Raw genomic sequence first — 15,468 nt, 5'->3', positions numbered from 1 at the left:
CAACTCGTGTCGATTTAAAACACTCCTTTTAATAATTAAACTTATTTGCCATGACATGTTTTTTTATTTACTCTCACAATGGATAGTAAAACATTGTATGATACACGTGCGTAAAGATGACTTCCGCACTTGTTGCATAAATAGCAATTTTTTTTATCAAAGAATGAAAGAAAGTCACGGTATTAATAACCAAATTTTACTTTAGTGGTACCTTTTCCCTATCACTGTCACAAATGTATGTGGCGTTCACGTAAACGCGATATTTTTAAGATTTCCCTGCGCAATGTTGCCAGCTCGCTCGCAAATCAAACATGTACTTACAGTTCTTTTGCATAATGGTGACATTGTACAATATCTATGAGTTTTAAATAGGTAAAAGATAATTCGACGCATTCTTTGCTTGCTTGTTGCTTGTTGTTGTGTTGTTTGCGTAACTTCTTTGAATAAGTTGCGTTAATTTGGCGCACAGGCGAAGTAAACATGCGTTGCGTACGGCAAGGTCACGCCGCGGCCCCACCCTGCACGGCCTCCGTTGCCCATTCAGACCGCCCGCTAGCTTCGTTTGAACGCAAATAATATTTTTGTAATATTTGTTTATGCAGTGGATGGAAGTGACACAAATTCATACATCTTATTTATCTTGCATTTCAAATTAATAAGATGTGAACTCTAATATCTTTAATATTCTTTTGTAACGGTGACAGCCTGTTACAACAAAATCATCAAATATCTTATGAAGCTATGCCTTAATAAGACACAAAATCATTTAATGGACCTATTTAAACGACTAAATTCGACCTAAGTAATTTTTTTTAACTCTAATTTTTTTTTTGTGTCATTTAGAATATTATGACATAGTATCAGATTGCAGTGGAGGTAATTGACACAAACTATGTTTTCACACTAAAAACACTATCCTAAATGCAACACAGTTACATGTGTTCTCTCGAATATTTTTTTCTCCAAGATAATTCAAAATAAAAAATAATTACCACAAAATAACAAATTACTAGAAAAGCAAATTATATATATGACACAAAACAAAATGTAAGATTTACATCTTAACAAAGTATTCATAAGCGAAAACAGAATTGACTTTAATATTTTTATAACCTAGGGGTCAAAATATAGCCAGCGGTACAGGTCTAGGATTGCAAGTCGCACGCTCATACCGCTAGGCCACCAGCGCTTCCTTACCGGAAGGAACGAGCGGCACTTTAAGTGATCCAAAAATATATTTAATTTTTTTTTCCGCCTACCCGTAGGTTTTTTCCTTTGTATATGATATTTATTTCGTTTATAGTTTAAATAGTAGTGTGACTAATTGTAAAAACACAAATTAAAATATTTTCATGAGAAAGTAATTTAATTTGTTCTTAGGGCAATTTAACTGTTAAAGTGCTTACAGCCCGATTCGAACAATGCTTGTAAGATACTGACACCGATATGATACTGATTTGTTAGCGTCAAAGTAACATTTTTTCAACCAAAAACGTCAAACGACCGTTGGTACTAAACATATTATTACCTATCATACATTCATTTCTGGCACAACACTAATGCCTTGGTCATCGGTTCTGTCTTGTGCTTCAATACGTCTGTATATATCTGTTGATCGTATCGGCGGCACCAGCAGCAGATACTACTAGAATGAGTACAACCTGAAATCAATAGAAAAAAAACTCTTGATTAGATTAGATTAGATTAGATTAGATTACATGTTTTAAGATTTAACACGCAAGAGGCACGTGGACGGTTCATATCTCCTTAACTACATACTTACTTAAGTCTATCTACCGTGTTTTAGGGTTTCGTACCTCAAAAGGAAAAAACGGAACCCTTATAGGATCACTCGTGCGTCTGTCTGTCTGTCTGTCTGTCTTTTGTCTAATTTTCTCCAAAACTACTGGACCAATTAAGTTGAAATTTGGTACACATATGTAAGTTTGTGATCCAAAGATGGACATGTAACGTAAACAAATTAATTTTAAACACGGGGGCCACTTTTGGGGGTTAAATGAGAAAATTAAAAAATAAAGTGTGTCAAACTATATCGTGTTACATATTATATGTAAGAGCTCATTGAGAGAATCTCAAATATATTTTTTCTATAATTTTAGGACAAACATTTTAGAAGTTATTCAAGAAAATAGGCAAAAAATGACCATTCCCCCCCTTTATCTCCGAAACTACTGGCCCAAAAATTTTGAAAAAAAATACACAAAATAGATCTTTACCTATACCGATAGGTATCACCGGAAAACCTATTAGAAATGTGCAGTCAAGCGTGAGTCGGACTTAATTACTTAGTTTTTGATCCGACCCCTACGGATTTTTAAAAACATTTCGCATAAAAAATACATTGTTTAAATTGTGTAATGTACGGAACCCTTGGAACGCGAGTCCGACTCGCACTTGGCCGGTTTTTTGATCCTAGACAGCAATGTTGGTTTCAGCACAGATTCATATTTATCATAATCTTTGTGGGACTGCTTTTCTATTTTTAATATTATTTAAAGCGCTAGAGCTTTTCAAACGAGACGCACTTTCGAATCACAATATTGCGATACACGAAGACAATAATAGATTTTTTACATGTTATTAGAATAATGGTTTCGTCTCCTCGTAAGGCCCTAATTTTTTTATTTTTTTATATTGAACCTTTTTTATGTTAAACTGAAATAAATGTCATATACTAAGAAAAAATGACCAAGGCCTCCAGTGCCCCAGGCTGGAATCGAACCAGCGTCCTCTGCTATCGCGGCAGGTGCCTGTGCCATTCGGCCACTGGGCCACACTGGGCACTTTTTTATGTTGTTAGTAAATTTGGATGAGAAAATAATAAAACAAAAGAAATGGTACTTTATTAGGTTACTGAATGGTTATAATTAGATTGAAACGGAGTGTTTATTGTCATGCACACTGAGCTACGCGGTTAAATAAATAGGCACCGTATATTATTAGCTTAGTAAAAAATAAATATATATGAAAACGAAACTTACCAACAATGCAATCAACACAAAATAAATAGAATACATAATTTAAAAACAGAAACACATGAGCAACTTACAACACAAACTGTAGCACTGATCTGTCGATATCATATGATGCTGGTTTGTGCGATGGCTGACACAGCTGACCGAACCTAAACCTTATTGAGAAGAGATAAGGTGCATCATTAACTAATGGCCAAATAAATGTGTTGCTCTTACTAAGTTACGTCATAATTGAAGGGGCAGTCCCGGATAATTTTATAATATTATTTTTCACATCACCTATTCGAAAAAGGACTTATTCTTCCCCGCTAGGAGGGATCAGTTGCACTTTTCTTCCCTGCTAGGAGGGATCAAAATGGCACTTTTCTTTTCTAGGACACAATTTATTTTCTTTTTTGCATACTTTTTTTTAGATAATTAATATTTTGGAACATAATAATTTCCTCATAGGTGATGTGAAAAACAGTATGTGTCACATGGTAGCAAAATTATTTCCACCTTGGGCGTTATCACTTGCCTCACTTCGCTCAAGATTCTATTTTAGAATCCCTCGCTACGCTCAGGATTCAATTATAGAATCATTCGCTTCGTTCAGGATTCAATGTACGCCCTCACCGTAAATATGTCATTTTGCTCCCTTGTGACACAATCTACTAATGCATGTTTCAATCTGCGACCGAAAAAGTTTATACTGTTATTAATATACCTATGACAACTTCATACCAACATAAGGCCAATACGGATAAGTGTGGCAACGGAATATGTGACAAATGTATAAACTCTCAATAAATAAACACTAAATCAATGAATCAATTTCGATCCATGTCACAGTGACCGGATAGCCGAGTGGTTCAGGCACCTGTCGGGAAAACGGGGGACGCTGGCTCGATTCCAGCTCTGGACACTGGAGGTTTTGGTAATTTTTTCCTTCGTATATAACATTTATTTCGGTTTACTAATCAACACCACAACAACAACGTAGATGTCTTAACATCTTGTAGGCCGCTATTCATAAACCTGAATTTATTAACTGTGCCAGGTATCTATATATATGAAGTTTGTTTATTCGTTAAGGCCCACCCAGAACTCTACAAAACATTTAAAGATATATGCAACTTTCCTACAAGGTACCCAGATCGTCTCGCTGGCCCTGGCCGTAAGACACAATTGGGTAGGTAAAGTTTTTTGAAGATAGGCAAATTATGTTTTTATCCGATAGTATTCGTCATAACGATCACGGAAATGCAGCTCTTTTATTTTTATTTCGTATTATTTATTAAATATTTTTTTTAAGTGACCGAGATGACGTTTGTGAAATTTAATAGCAGATCAGGCACTAATGCCTGTGCACGTGATTTAATTGATGAGATAGAAAAAAAAACGATGTCAACTGTCAGTGTCACTTAGCTGTCATTGCCGAAAACTAACAGACACAACGGCCCAACCCTTTCTGTTACCTTGCGATTTAGTGTTATCATATGGTTATCATTGAGATTTTTGACGACCTCAGCACGACCCAAGGACTTCTGATTCCCCACGACATCTGCGAGTATTTGGACAAAGATTGAATCTACTTTCGACAACTTGGCACTGCTTATTGGACAACGTTTTCTTCCCTTACGACGACCCGACCCCTGCGCTGACCCTTGGACTGAGTTTTGCAAGAAGGATGAGCGAGTTTATGCAAGCAGATTCTACAAACTTGCCCCACATGGACCTAGTTATGATTTTAAATTATTATCATAACAGTGATAAGCACAATGCCGCCGAAATTAGAGGGCCCTCCTGTACGTGTCCGTGAAATACAGACATTAAACATTTTGTTATTAACATTTTTCGGCAATGACAGCTAAGTGACACTGACAGTTGACATCGTTTTTTTTTCTATCTCATCAATTAAATCACGTGCACAGGCATTAGTGCCTGATCTGCTATTAAATTTCACAAACGTCATCTCGGTCACTTAAAAAAATATATTTAATAAATAATACGAAATAAAACTAAAAGAGCTGCATTTCCGTGATCGTTATGACGAATACTATCGGATAAAAATATAATTTGCTTATCTTCAAAAAACTTTACCTACCCAATTGTACAGCAATAACGCATACTGTAAGTCCATTGACATTTTTAATCGCCTGCATGATGATATTAAAGATCTGCCTATTAGTTTATTTAAGCGTAAACTTAAGAACTGTCTCATTCAAGAATGTTTTTACTCTGTTGAAGAATATTTCGATTACTTTAGACATCAAACTTGAGATTTTATGATATAATTAGTTATTGAATCTGTATTGTAGTTATGACATATTGGTAATATAATTGTAATTTTGACATTTTAGTAATACGCTAGATTTAAGAGCACTAGAATATTAGTTGTAAGTACTCTAAATGCGTACCGTTGCATGCTTTCTTTTAATATTTAGGTACTTTAAATTTTGCATGCCTGTTTCTGGTGGAATGTGTGTGACCACGATATATTTTTTATAACATCTCTTGTACCACATTTTTAAGCAAAATAAAAAATATTCTATTCTATTCTATTCTATTCTAACAACAACAAACCAACAACAATAACAACAGGCACCAATGTAAAGGCCAACCACACTCATTCCGCAGTCACTTACCCATAGTCACCAATCCATACTTAATATTATAAATGCGAAAGTATGTCTGTCTTTCTGTCTGTGTGTCACGGTTAAACCGCTGAATCGATTTAGATGAAATTTGGCATAGAGATAGGTTGAGTCCCTGAGAAGGACATAGGATAGTTTTTAACCCGAAAATCATCCCTTAAGAAAGTAAAAAGCGGGGTGGAATTGAGATAATTAATGAAGTGTCTGCTAATTTGTGTGCAAAATATGCTCAAATTAAATGATTGTTATGAGAATTATTCCAGGCACTATCCACGCAGTCGAAGTCGCGGGCAAAAGCTAGTTTTAAATATATTTTCTAAACTGGCCATTAAATCAAACCTTTGCATACACAAAGCCATATGAACTTGAAACTTACCTAAACATTTTAATACGTGCTGAAAGTTTGGTGCTGCTGCGGTCCTGACAATGCGCGCAGCGCCCTTTGAAGTTCTGAAGCTCCAAATTGCTTTACTAAATTATGCAATACTTCGTTTAAAGTATCAAAATGGAAAAATCAAATCGAATATCATTTATTTTCAGGCAACTAAGGCCCATACCTTACAAACTAGCAAACATATATTCATTCATAATTTAAGAGCACGGCTCTTGTCGGTGGAGTATGCGCCAGTTTTCTCGGTCCTCGGCCAGGTTCTTTAGGTCCCTGTAAGACACGACATTTGCTTTCGCTTTCAGTTGTTGTGTGTAGCTTGCTCGTGGTTTTCCGCGGCCTCTTCTCGCTTCTATCTTGCCTTCTAATATAGTGTTAAAGAAAGTGTCGTGTCTTATCAAGTGACCTATCATTCTGCCTCGTCTATTTTCTATAGTTCTCAGCAGGTTTCTCTTCTCTCCCACAATTCGAAGCACTTCCTCGTTCGTTTTTTTCTCCGTCCAACTTATTCTCTCCATTCTTCTCCACAACCACATCTCAAAAGCCTCTAATCGCTTCCTATCTTTCTGCCGCATTGTCCACGTCTCACACCCATACAAACATATATTATTGATTACTAAATTACCTAATTATTATTAATAGGGAATTGAGTAATCATTTTATTAAGACACATTTATATAATAAAAAAAACAAAACATTTACCTATATAACCTATTTACCTATATACTATAATGCCGTTTGAATTATACCTATATGGGATATAACTGTTAGTATTACACATTAGGTAACCCAGCCATCCGTTTCTGTCACAACACCCTTGGTCGTCTGTTCTGTCTTCTGCTTCAGTATGTCTGTATACACCTGTATCTGACATTTCTCGATCAAATCGGCGGCACCAGCAGCAGAAATATACTACAAGGGTGAAGATAACCTGAAATCAAGAGGAAAATATCCTTTTATCAGCTTTAACACGCTTTTATACTTTTTTGCAAGGTACAAACTTAATACCAAAATATGACTTTGCTCATCCGCGAAAAGATAACGCTAGTCAAACAGTGCTAACCCGTTAAGGGGCCCACTGACTATCAGTCCGCTGGACGATATCGGCGTGATATCGGCCTGTCAGTTGTTCGGAACTGTCAAATTTTTGTTCTAACTGACAGGCCGATATCGTCCGGCGGACTGATAGTCAGTGGGCCTCTTTATACTCACTTGCGTATTTTTTACATGCAATTACTCATAAAGTCCCCTCCCACCGCAAAAATACAAACTTGTAAAACACGTGCCTAATTGCATTTTGTTATGTAAATAAAACACATAGGTAATTTACATTCGGATATACTCGCTTATTCTAAGTAAGTGTTAAAAATTACCATCATTCATAATTAGTTTGATTTATAGGTACGTAGTTTATTAGATATCAGATAAATATTTAACGAACTTTTAACATTAAGATTTAAAATTGTATGACATTGTAATAAGCCAATAATTTGTAAAAGGTTATTTGCATAATAATATAGAAAGATGACTTCTTGTATAACTATGCGCCGAATATTCTTAGCTTGGTAAAAATATGGATAAAAATAAAACTTACCAACAATGCAATCAACAAATAATACTTAGAATCCATATTTAAAACGATAAACACATAATGAGTCACTACACAACCTGTTGCACTGGTCTATAGCTAACAAATAATAAGCAGGAGCCAAATTTAACTGTACCGTCGTTGGTACAGTTGACTAATTCTAAACCTTATTATAACGAGATAAGGCCTACTTTAACAAATTGTCAACTAAGTATTGCTTTATTATGTTATGGATGTAGGCATCCAATGTTATGGATGTTATAAATGTGGTATTTCAATCGGCGGGCGGATGGAGGTTATAGCCAGCAAAAAGTTCCACTTCTGGCTCATCAGATTAGTTCGGTAAATCATAATAATGTAAATTAAAAACTGTAATAGATGTCATATATTAAAGAAAAAGTGACGAATCCCTCCACTAAACCACTACTCCACTAGCTGAAGACGCCGGTTCGAATCCGGCCTTAACCACTGGAGGGCTTCGTCACTTTTTCTTTAATATATGACATCTATTACAGTTTTTAATTTATATATAGTAGTGTGACTACTTTAAAAAAACACAAATCAAAATATTTCTTGGATCACCTAAATTCCATCCATAGCAAAATAAAATTTACTATGGAGTTGGAAAAAGACTGTTCTCTCCCCTTCTTAGATGTATTGGTAAAAAGAAATCCTGATAACACCCTAGGTCGCACTGTGTATAGGAAACCTACTCATACTGATAGGTACTTAAATGGCAAATCGCATCACCATCCCAGTCAACTTGTTACAGTAGGCAAATCTTTGTTTCAGAGAGCCCAGAGGATATGTGATGACCAGCATCTGGCCGCGGAGCTCCAGCATGCCAGGCGCGCGCTCCAGGCAAACGAGCTCAGGATACCGCGGGTCAACCAGAGGTCCCACATTAAGATCCCCACAGTCGAGCGCAGGCCTGCCATTCTGCCTTTTGTCAGGGGGGTCACGGACAGGATCAGCCACATCTTGAAGCGTGCTTCTATAAAAACATATTTCAAGCCAATGAAGAAGATGTCACAATTCCTGAGGCCTGTAAAATGCAATACCCCTCTACAGACTGCAGGAGTGTACAGGCTGGACTGTGAGTGTGGCCTATCATATGTCGGGCAGACGAAACGGAGCATTTCCACTCGGGTGAAGGAACACATAGCTGATGTCAAGCACCGTCGACCTAGGTCTGCTGTCTGTGAGCATGTCATGGATAAAGCCAATCACTCAATCAAGTTTGATAAGCCTCTGGTTCTTGCCAAGGAGAAGCGTTACATACCCAGAATGCTGCGCGAGGCCATTGAGATTAAGAAATATCCAAACTTTAATAGGGAAGATGGCTTTTCTCTACCACCAGCTTGGGATCCTGTAGTCCACCTGATAAAGGAGCAAGCGAGACATAGACTGTGAGACCGTAGTGTTGGATGATGCTGGACATTCTGATGTTTTGAAAAGATGTGTCCCGCCGAGTTTGTTGCCGGTCCCATATTGGGATACCCTCCTACAATTTAGGAGGGAATTAAATCTTCTCGGGTCCGTGGTGTAGGGTTGGAGCCGGCATAGTTTATTTTTATCGCGTATATATATATATCTTTACTTGAAAAATAATTATAGTGTATAACTAGCCTTATGAACCGATTTTGCATGTACAACCAGCCTTAAAGTTTGTAGTCTATGATTGTTCATTATTTTAGTATGTGGGTATTTTTGCATTTTGTAATTTTTCCTCAGTCACCCGTTGACCACGAACGCTGTAAAGAGTTCGAAACGTCGGGATGTATTATAAATTCAATATACGCGATATAATCCGTTTTCATAGTTTTATTTCACAAATCAAAATATTTAATAAAATAATTTGATTTGTTCTCAAACTTGTTCATAGATGGCAGCACCAGTCTCTCTCGCTACAACGTAAATCCGTAAGGAGTTCGTTTAGGAGGTGCAAGCGCGCACTGCTTGCCCTTAGAGCTGGTCAAAGACGCCTAGTCTTACTAAGATGGCATATAGTCGAGAAATTCGGACGGGCACCGCCGTGGCGGGGTGGCCTAGGGGTTCATGGCGTTAGCCGCGATAGCTAAAGACGCCGGTTCGAATCCGGCCTTCACCGCTGGAGGGCTTCGTCACTTTTTCTTTAATATATGACATCTATTACAGTTTATAATTTATATATAGTAGTGTGACTACTTTAAAAAAACACAAATCAAAATATTTAATAAAATAATTTGATTTGGTCTCAAACTTGTTCATAGATGGCAGCACCAGTCTCTCTCGCTACAACGTAAATCCGTAAGGAGTTCGTTTAGGAGGTGCAAGCGCGCACTGCTTGCCCTTAGAGCTGGTCAAAGACGCCTAGTCTTACTAAGATGGCATATAGTCGAGAAATTCGGACGGGCACCGCCGTGGCGGGGTGGCCTAGGGGTTCATGGCGTTAGCCGCGATAGCTAAAGACGCCGGTTCGAATCCGGCCTTCACCGCTGGAGGCCTTCGTCACTTTTTCTTTAATATATGACATCTATTACAGTTTTTAATTTATATATAGTAGTATGACTACTTTAAAAAAACACAAATCAAAATATTTAATAAAATAATTTGATTTGTTCTTAAACTTGTTCATAATAATGTAGTTATAGTTATCTTGATTAAATAATACTCATGAAGAGAAATTGATTGATTACCAAGTTTGTTATTAACTGGCCCCGATCAAACCGCTTACCTTTACATGCTCATCGCCACCTAACCTGAAACTTTCCTAAAACGTTTATACCGAGAAAGTTAGAACTACCCCACACTAGGGGCTTTTGAGCAGGCCTGCTCAAAAGCCGGGTCTCTATTGTTTCCCATATAGTTTTAAGTCATAATGTATTGTTTGTCCACATTTTCGTTAGTCATAATTTTTATTTTTCTCAGAAATGCGTAACTTTTCAGGATTGCCATAAAAAAAACCTAACCTAACCTATCTATAGGATAACCTGAGGAAAATCCGGAAAAGTTAACGGTTTCAGAATTATGACTATTGATAATATGACAATCATTACATTATGACTTTCAATATTTATGTCAGACAAAGGGACCCCTTTTGGGCGTCGTCTAGTCAGCGGTATGGAAAATATGGAAAATGGCGTCGCTGCGCAGTTGCGACAACGTTGCGTCGAGCAGCAGACAAAGAGTTGACTGGACGCGGACGCTAGTTTGGAGCGCTTAGTATTGCTGCTGCGGTTCTGACAATCGCCTCTCGCCGTTTGTCTCTGTGAAAGTTCTGAATCTAGCTCCAGTTTGCTTTGTTTGGCTTCAGTGATAAACAATGAGGGCAATTCGAACTTACATTTTAATATGATTCCATTTTGTTATCATTCGCGTGCATTTCGTTCGTACTTCGTGCATGAGGCTTAATTATTCTTATGGTATATATCTTACGGTTATGAATTGGATCTGGATTTGTTTTTGATATGACCTGTCAGCTGACAGAATAAAAAACTTTTTATATCCAAATTTTAATTAGAATTGGCCTAAATATTTGCTAGACATGAACACAGATTTCGTAAATACCTATATACATTTTTTTTGATAAAAAAAACTCAGAAGCTGGTAATCCTTGTCAAGGCTCGGAACCGGTTTATAAGATACCGGTATTTACCGGTTCATTTCGGATTTCCTACGAACTTTCATAAAAACGCGAACGCTTTAAGAACTTTATTGTAACCTAAATAAACTTTATATGGTAAGAAAAAGAATATGTCTGTAAAACTTACATAATAATATATACTTACATACACCTAGAGGCTGGAAATTTATGAAAATGTATTTTAACAAAAACCATTTATTTACATAATTATATTTTAATAAACAGAGGTACTCCAATACAAACACTTGGGCCCTTGAGGCATTGTACCAAGGATGCTGGCGGTATTTCCTCGCTGTATAGCAATGCTGGTCACCAGTTACGTCAACCAGACGCTTCACGATTTCTGCAATAAAATTTTGCGCGCTGGGACCCCATGGACCTAGTTTCAACTTTCAAATTTATTTTTACATTTTGACATCATCTGTGTCGTCATTGTGAGATCACGATTTTGCTTATTACACCACACACGTACATACCTACGAATAGAACAATATCTACCTTCATCTAATAGTTTTAATTGTTTACACTTGATTAACACAATCAAATCACTAAAATCATATTTTTTCAGTCCTTATTAGCGAATGAGCGCGCTATTTCTCACACACTTCTTTAAGTTCCTGTTTATCCCCCGTTGCGGGACCATCATACAGCAGTCCTTATTAGCGAATGAGCCCGCTATAAATAATATCTCAAACACTTCTTTAACCTCATGTTTATCCCCGTTGCGGGACCATCATACAGCAGTCCTTATTAGCCAATGTGCCCGCTATTTCTCAAACACTTCTTTAAGCTCATTATTATCCCCCGTTGCAGGGCCATCATACAGCAGCACCGCCATCATTCTATTGTGATCATTTTGTTGTTCTCTGACACGCATTTGACGCAGTTTATGCCACGCCCAGCACTGCCATAATGAGGAACTTATCATCTGAAAAATAAACAGGTTAAAAAATGTTTAGATCATAAACAGCCATCCCACGTCCTGTAGACACACTAAAATTAAAGGACTGTCAAATGAACTATAAAATCTGTTACATGCACAGAATATGTTATTATGGCATTCATAAATATTCATATACGTCTGTCAAATTTAACAAACCGTTGATAATCGTTTGTCCCTATCCGTCATTTGGACATTTATGTTTGTTAGAATGAGAAAAAAATAACAAATGTTAGCAATAAGTTGCTAAATTAGTAGTAGTAGTAGTAGTAAAACACTTTATTGTACAAAAAAGAAAACAAAACAGGAAAAACAAGACTCGTCATTACAACAAAGGCGAAGTTATTCCTTTAAGGGATCTCTTCCAGTTAATCTTTGATCAATTGAGAGATAATTATTATGATTTTTTCTAGCCTATCTGAGTGACCCTCTGCTGGGCAAAGGCCTCTCCCCTTGATTTCCACGACTCCCGATTTGATGTTTTCGTTGTTATGAATATAGGGGAATAATATCTACAGGAAAAACAACTTGTTTTATAATCTGTGTTTGATCCGAATGTCGCTCAGGCTACTAATGTACTGTGAATCCTACTTAGATCCTAAAAAAACTTTTAAGTTATTTACAAAAAAAATGAGTCCGAAAAAGCAGTATATCACTGATTAAAAAACAAAAAATACTTACAACCATAGCAATGAGGGCTAATAATATATATATCACAATCATAAAACCCATAATAAATTAAACACAATTCTTGCACTAGAAGGAAAACAGAACCGGCAAGGATGAACGCATTTGAGGAATAAACATGGCTGATGACATCAAGGCTTACCTCAAGATATTAGTTTATTCGTTTTTTAATTAGTAACAGGTCGAAATGATACCTTCAAGGATATCAAGTTGATACAGTCTGAACACGAAGTCTGCAGGGAAATATGCAGTGATTTTGTTACGTTTGACCGTATTGACAGGTCAATATGAAGCCTAAGTAGGTCATAATGAACAATTTTTACTATGGGGCCAAACACGAAAACGTAAAAAAGGTATGAAACATTTCGGCGAATCATTTGATTGTCTGTTGCAAATCATTGAGAGCAGAAGAGGGAAGATGGTTGGGCACCTGTTACGACCCGATGAATTCATAAAAAATATTCTGGAAAGGAAAGTAGAAGGAAGGCGGAAGAGAGGGAGACCAAGAAGAACATACATGGACCAACTTAAGGAAAAGATAAACGTCGTGTCGTATCAGTCGGTCAAACGAAAGGCTCAAGAAAGAGATACATGGAAATTGCTCCACCGACAAGAGCTAGGCTCTTAAATTAATTATGATGATTTGATTGTCTGTGTTTTCTATGGAACACCAAATTTTTTTCATCATTTCGGGTTTTTACCCATAGTAAAAGTTGTTCAATATGACATACATATTCGCCCCTCATATAAGGTCAGACATATCAACCCCCCCCCCCCCCTTGTATTTGACAACATCACAATAAACATTGAAGTTTTGTTCAAGTTTTTATTCATTTCTTATTACAAAGCCAATGTGTCTACATTGGCTGCTCTATTGTATTGAATGTATTGTACATTATTACTTACCCAAGCTGATTCGCGATTTGTTGATATTGCCACGACAGAACCTCAATTGATGAAATTTTACTACACACTATATATCCATCCATAAACTATAAATAACCAATAAGCTTAGGTAATAGGTATATCAAAATAATTAATTTCTCAGTACACAATTATTTTACCCAACTTTTTAGATCTCAAAGGATTGGTCAAACAGAACTGATTCTTGTTTTATGAATATGTACCTACTCTTGCTTTATCGTTAGTGAATTGATCTAAACAATCAGATTTAAAAATAATATAGAGTTCCCTTTGCTCTCTTTACTTTATTTGCTTCAATAATTCGCAAAAGAAACAAAGCCGTAATTCAAAAAAGGAATAACTACCAAAAATTTATTAACGGCAATCAATAATACAAAAAGCGAAAAACAACAAAGGAAAGACCAAGAAAATAATTGTTTGAGTAGCCTGCCATTTATAATTGCACCGGCATTGCATTTTGTTTCATATTCCATGATAAATAAGTAAAATTTATCATTTCGGGAGGGAAATCAAGATTGCAAAAATTTTAGGGCCCCGTAGTCATCACAATTCATTTTTAGCTTCTCAAGTTATTCAAATTGTTAAATAAATATAAGGCCAATGAGGTGAAGACCGTCTATCAGGTAAGATTGTCTACAAGCTCTTTCGGTGCTTCTAACTTGCGTTTGTGCACATCCTCCACTTACAGAGGGTCGGTAGAGTAGAAGGAGCTAATCTCTTCCTTAAATTTTGGTCAAGTGTCTGAGCGAAATACGTATACGAGAGTTCTTTTGACTTCTTTTGACAGTTCAAATACGAGAGTTCGCTATGACGGGCATTCCAAACAAATATGTTATATGCCGGTTTTCCCCATATTGACGTGGCGAAAATCAAAGCCCGGGAATTTCCCTGACAGACGAGTAATCTGGTCATGATAGTTAGCAATTTACCGTTGATTAACAGGCTTTTGACAGTTTGTTGTGAACATCTTTAAGTTGGTAACGTGTTCCGGTTAATATGATCATCCTAATAATATGGTGGGAGTGGGCCCAGCGTACAGGATTCCCTTCTCCCTATATGATATGGAAGGAGTCACGGCAGAATCTCAGACATCACAAGGCTCCTTACAAACGGTAAGACGGGTGACGCCGGAGTGTCTTTTAGTGGGTATGCCTCCTCTCCTCCTCTCTACAGGAGATGTTGGCTGCAGGAGGGAGTCCCACATATCCCCCAATGGCTCCCCAGGCCGGAGGAATGCGTAACGCATTTTACCACTCCGTCAACAAAAAATAGGGTAGTGCTGCAACGAATTCCGGTCGATAATTTCACTCTAGTAGTACGGTGGTGGTGGGACCATCGTACAACACTGTAACCATCTGATTGTCATCGCATTGCCGTTGTCTGCGGATTTTCCGCTGTTTGCACCAGTCCCAACATAGCCATATCGATGTGCACATTTACTGAAAAAATATAGATGGCACATAGAATAATATACCTATAATTTCATACCTAATTTTAAAGAAAATATAACTGAAACCAAAACTAAAATGGTGTATTCCCATTTGTCCCCGCGGGGCAAAGATGGGAATGGTTGCATTCATATAAATCATTCCCATCTGTCCTCATGTAGGTATGGCGGGCGTCACGTAGGGCGGGGACAAATGGGAACCTAACCTATAGATCACCGGAAATCTCAATAATGGGT

This window comes from Cydia strobilella, chromosome 19 (assembly GCF_947568885.1).
Source record: "Cydia strobilella chromosome 19, ilCydStro3.1, whole genome shotgun sequence".
Lineage (NCBI taxonomy): Eukaryota > Metazoa > Arthropoda > Insecta > Lepidoptera > Tortricidae > Cydia > Cydia strobilella.
The sequence above is the reverse complement of the archived record's forward strand: the minus strand, read 5'-3'. Positions refer to the sequence as shown.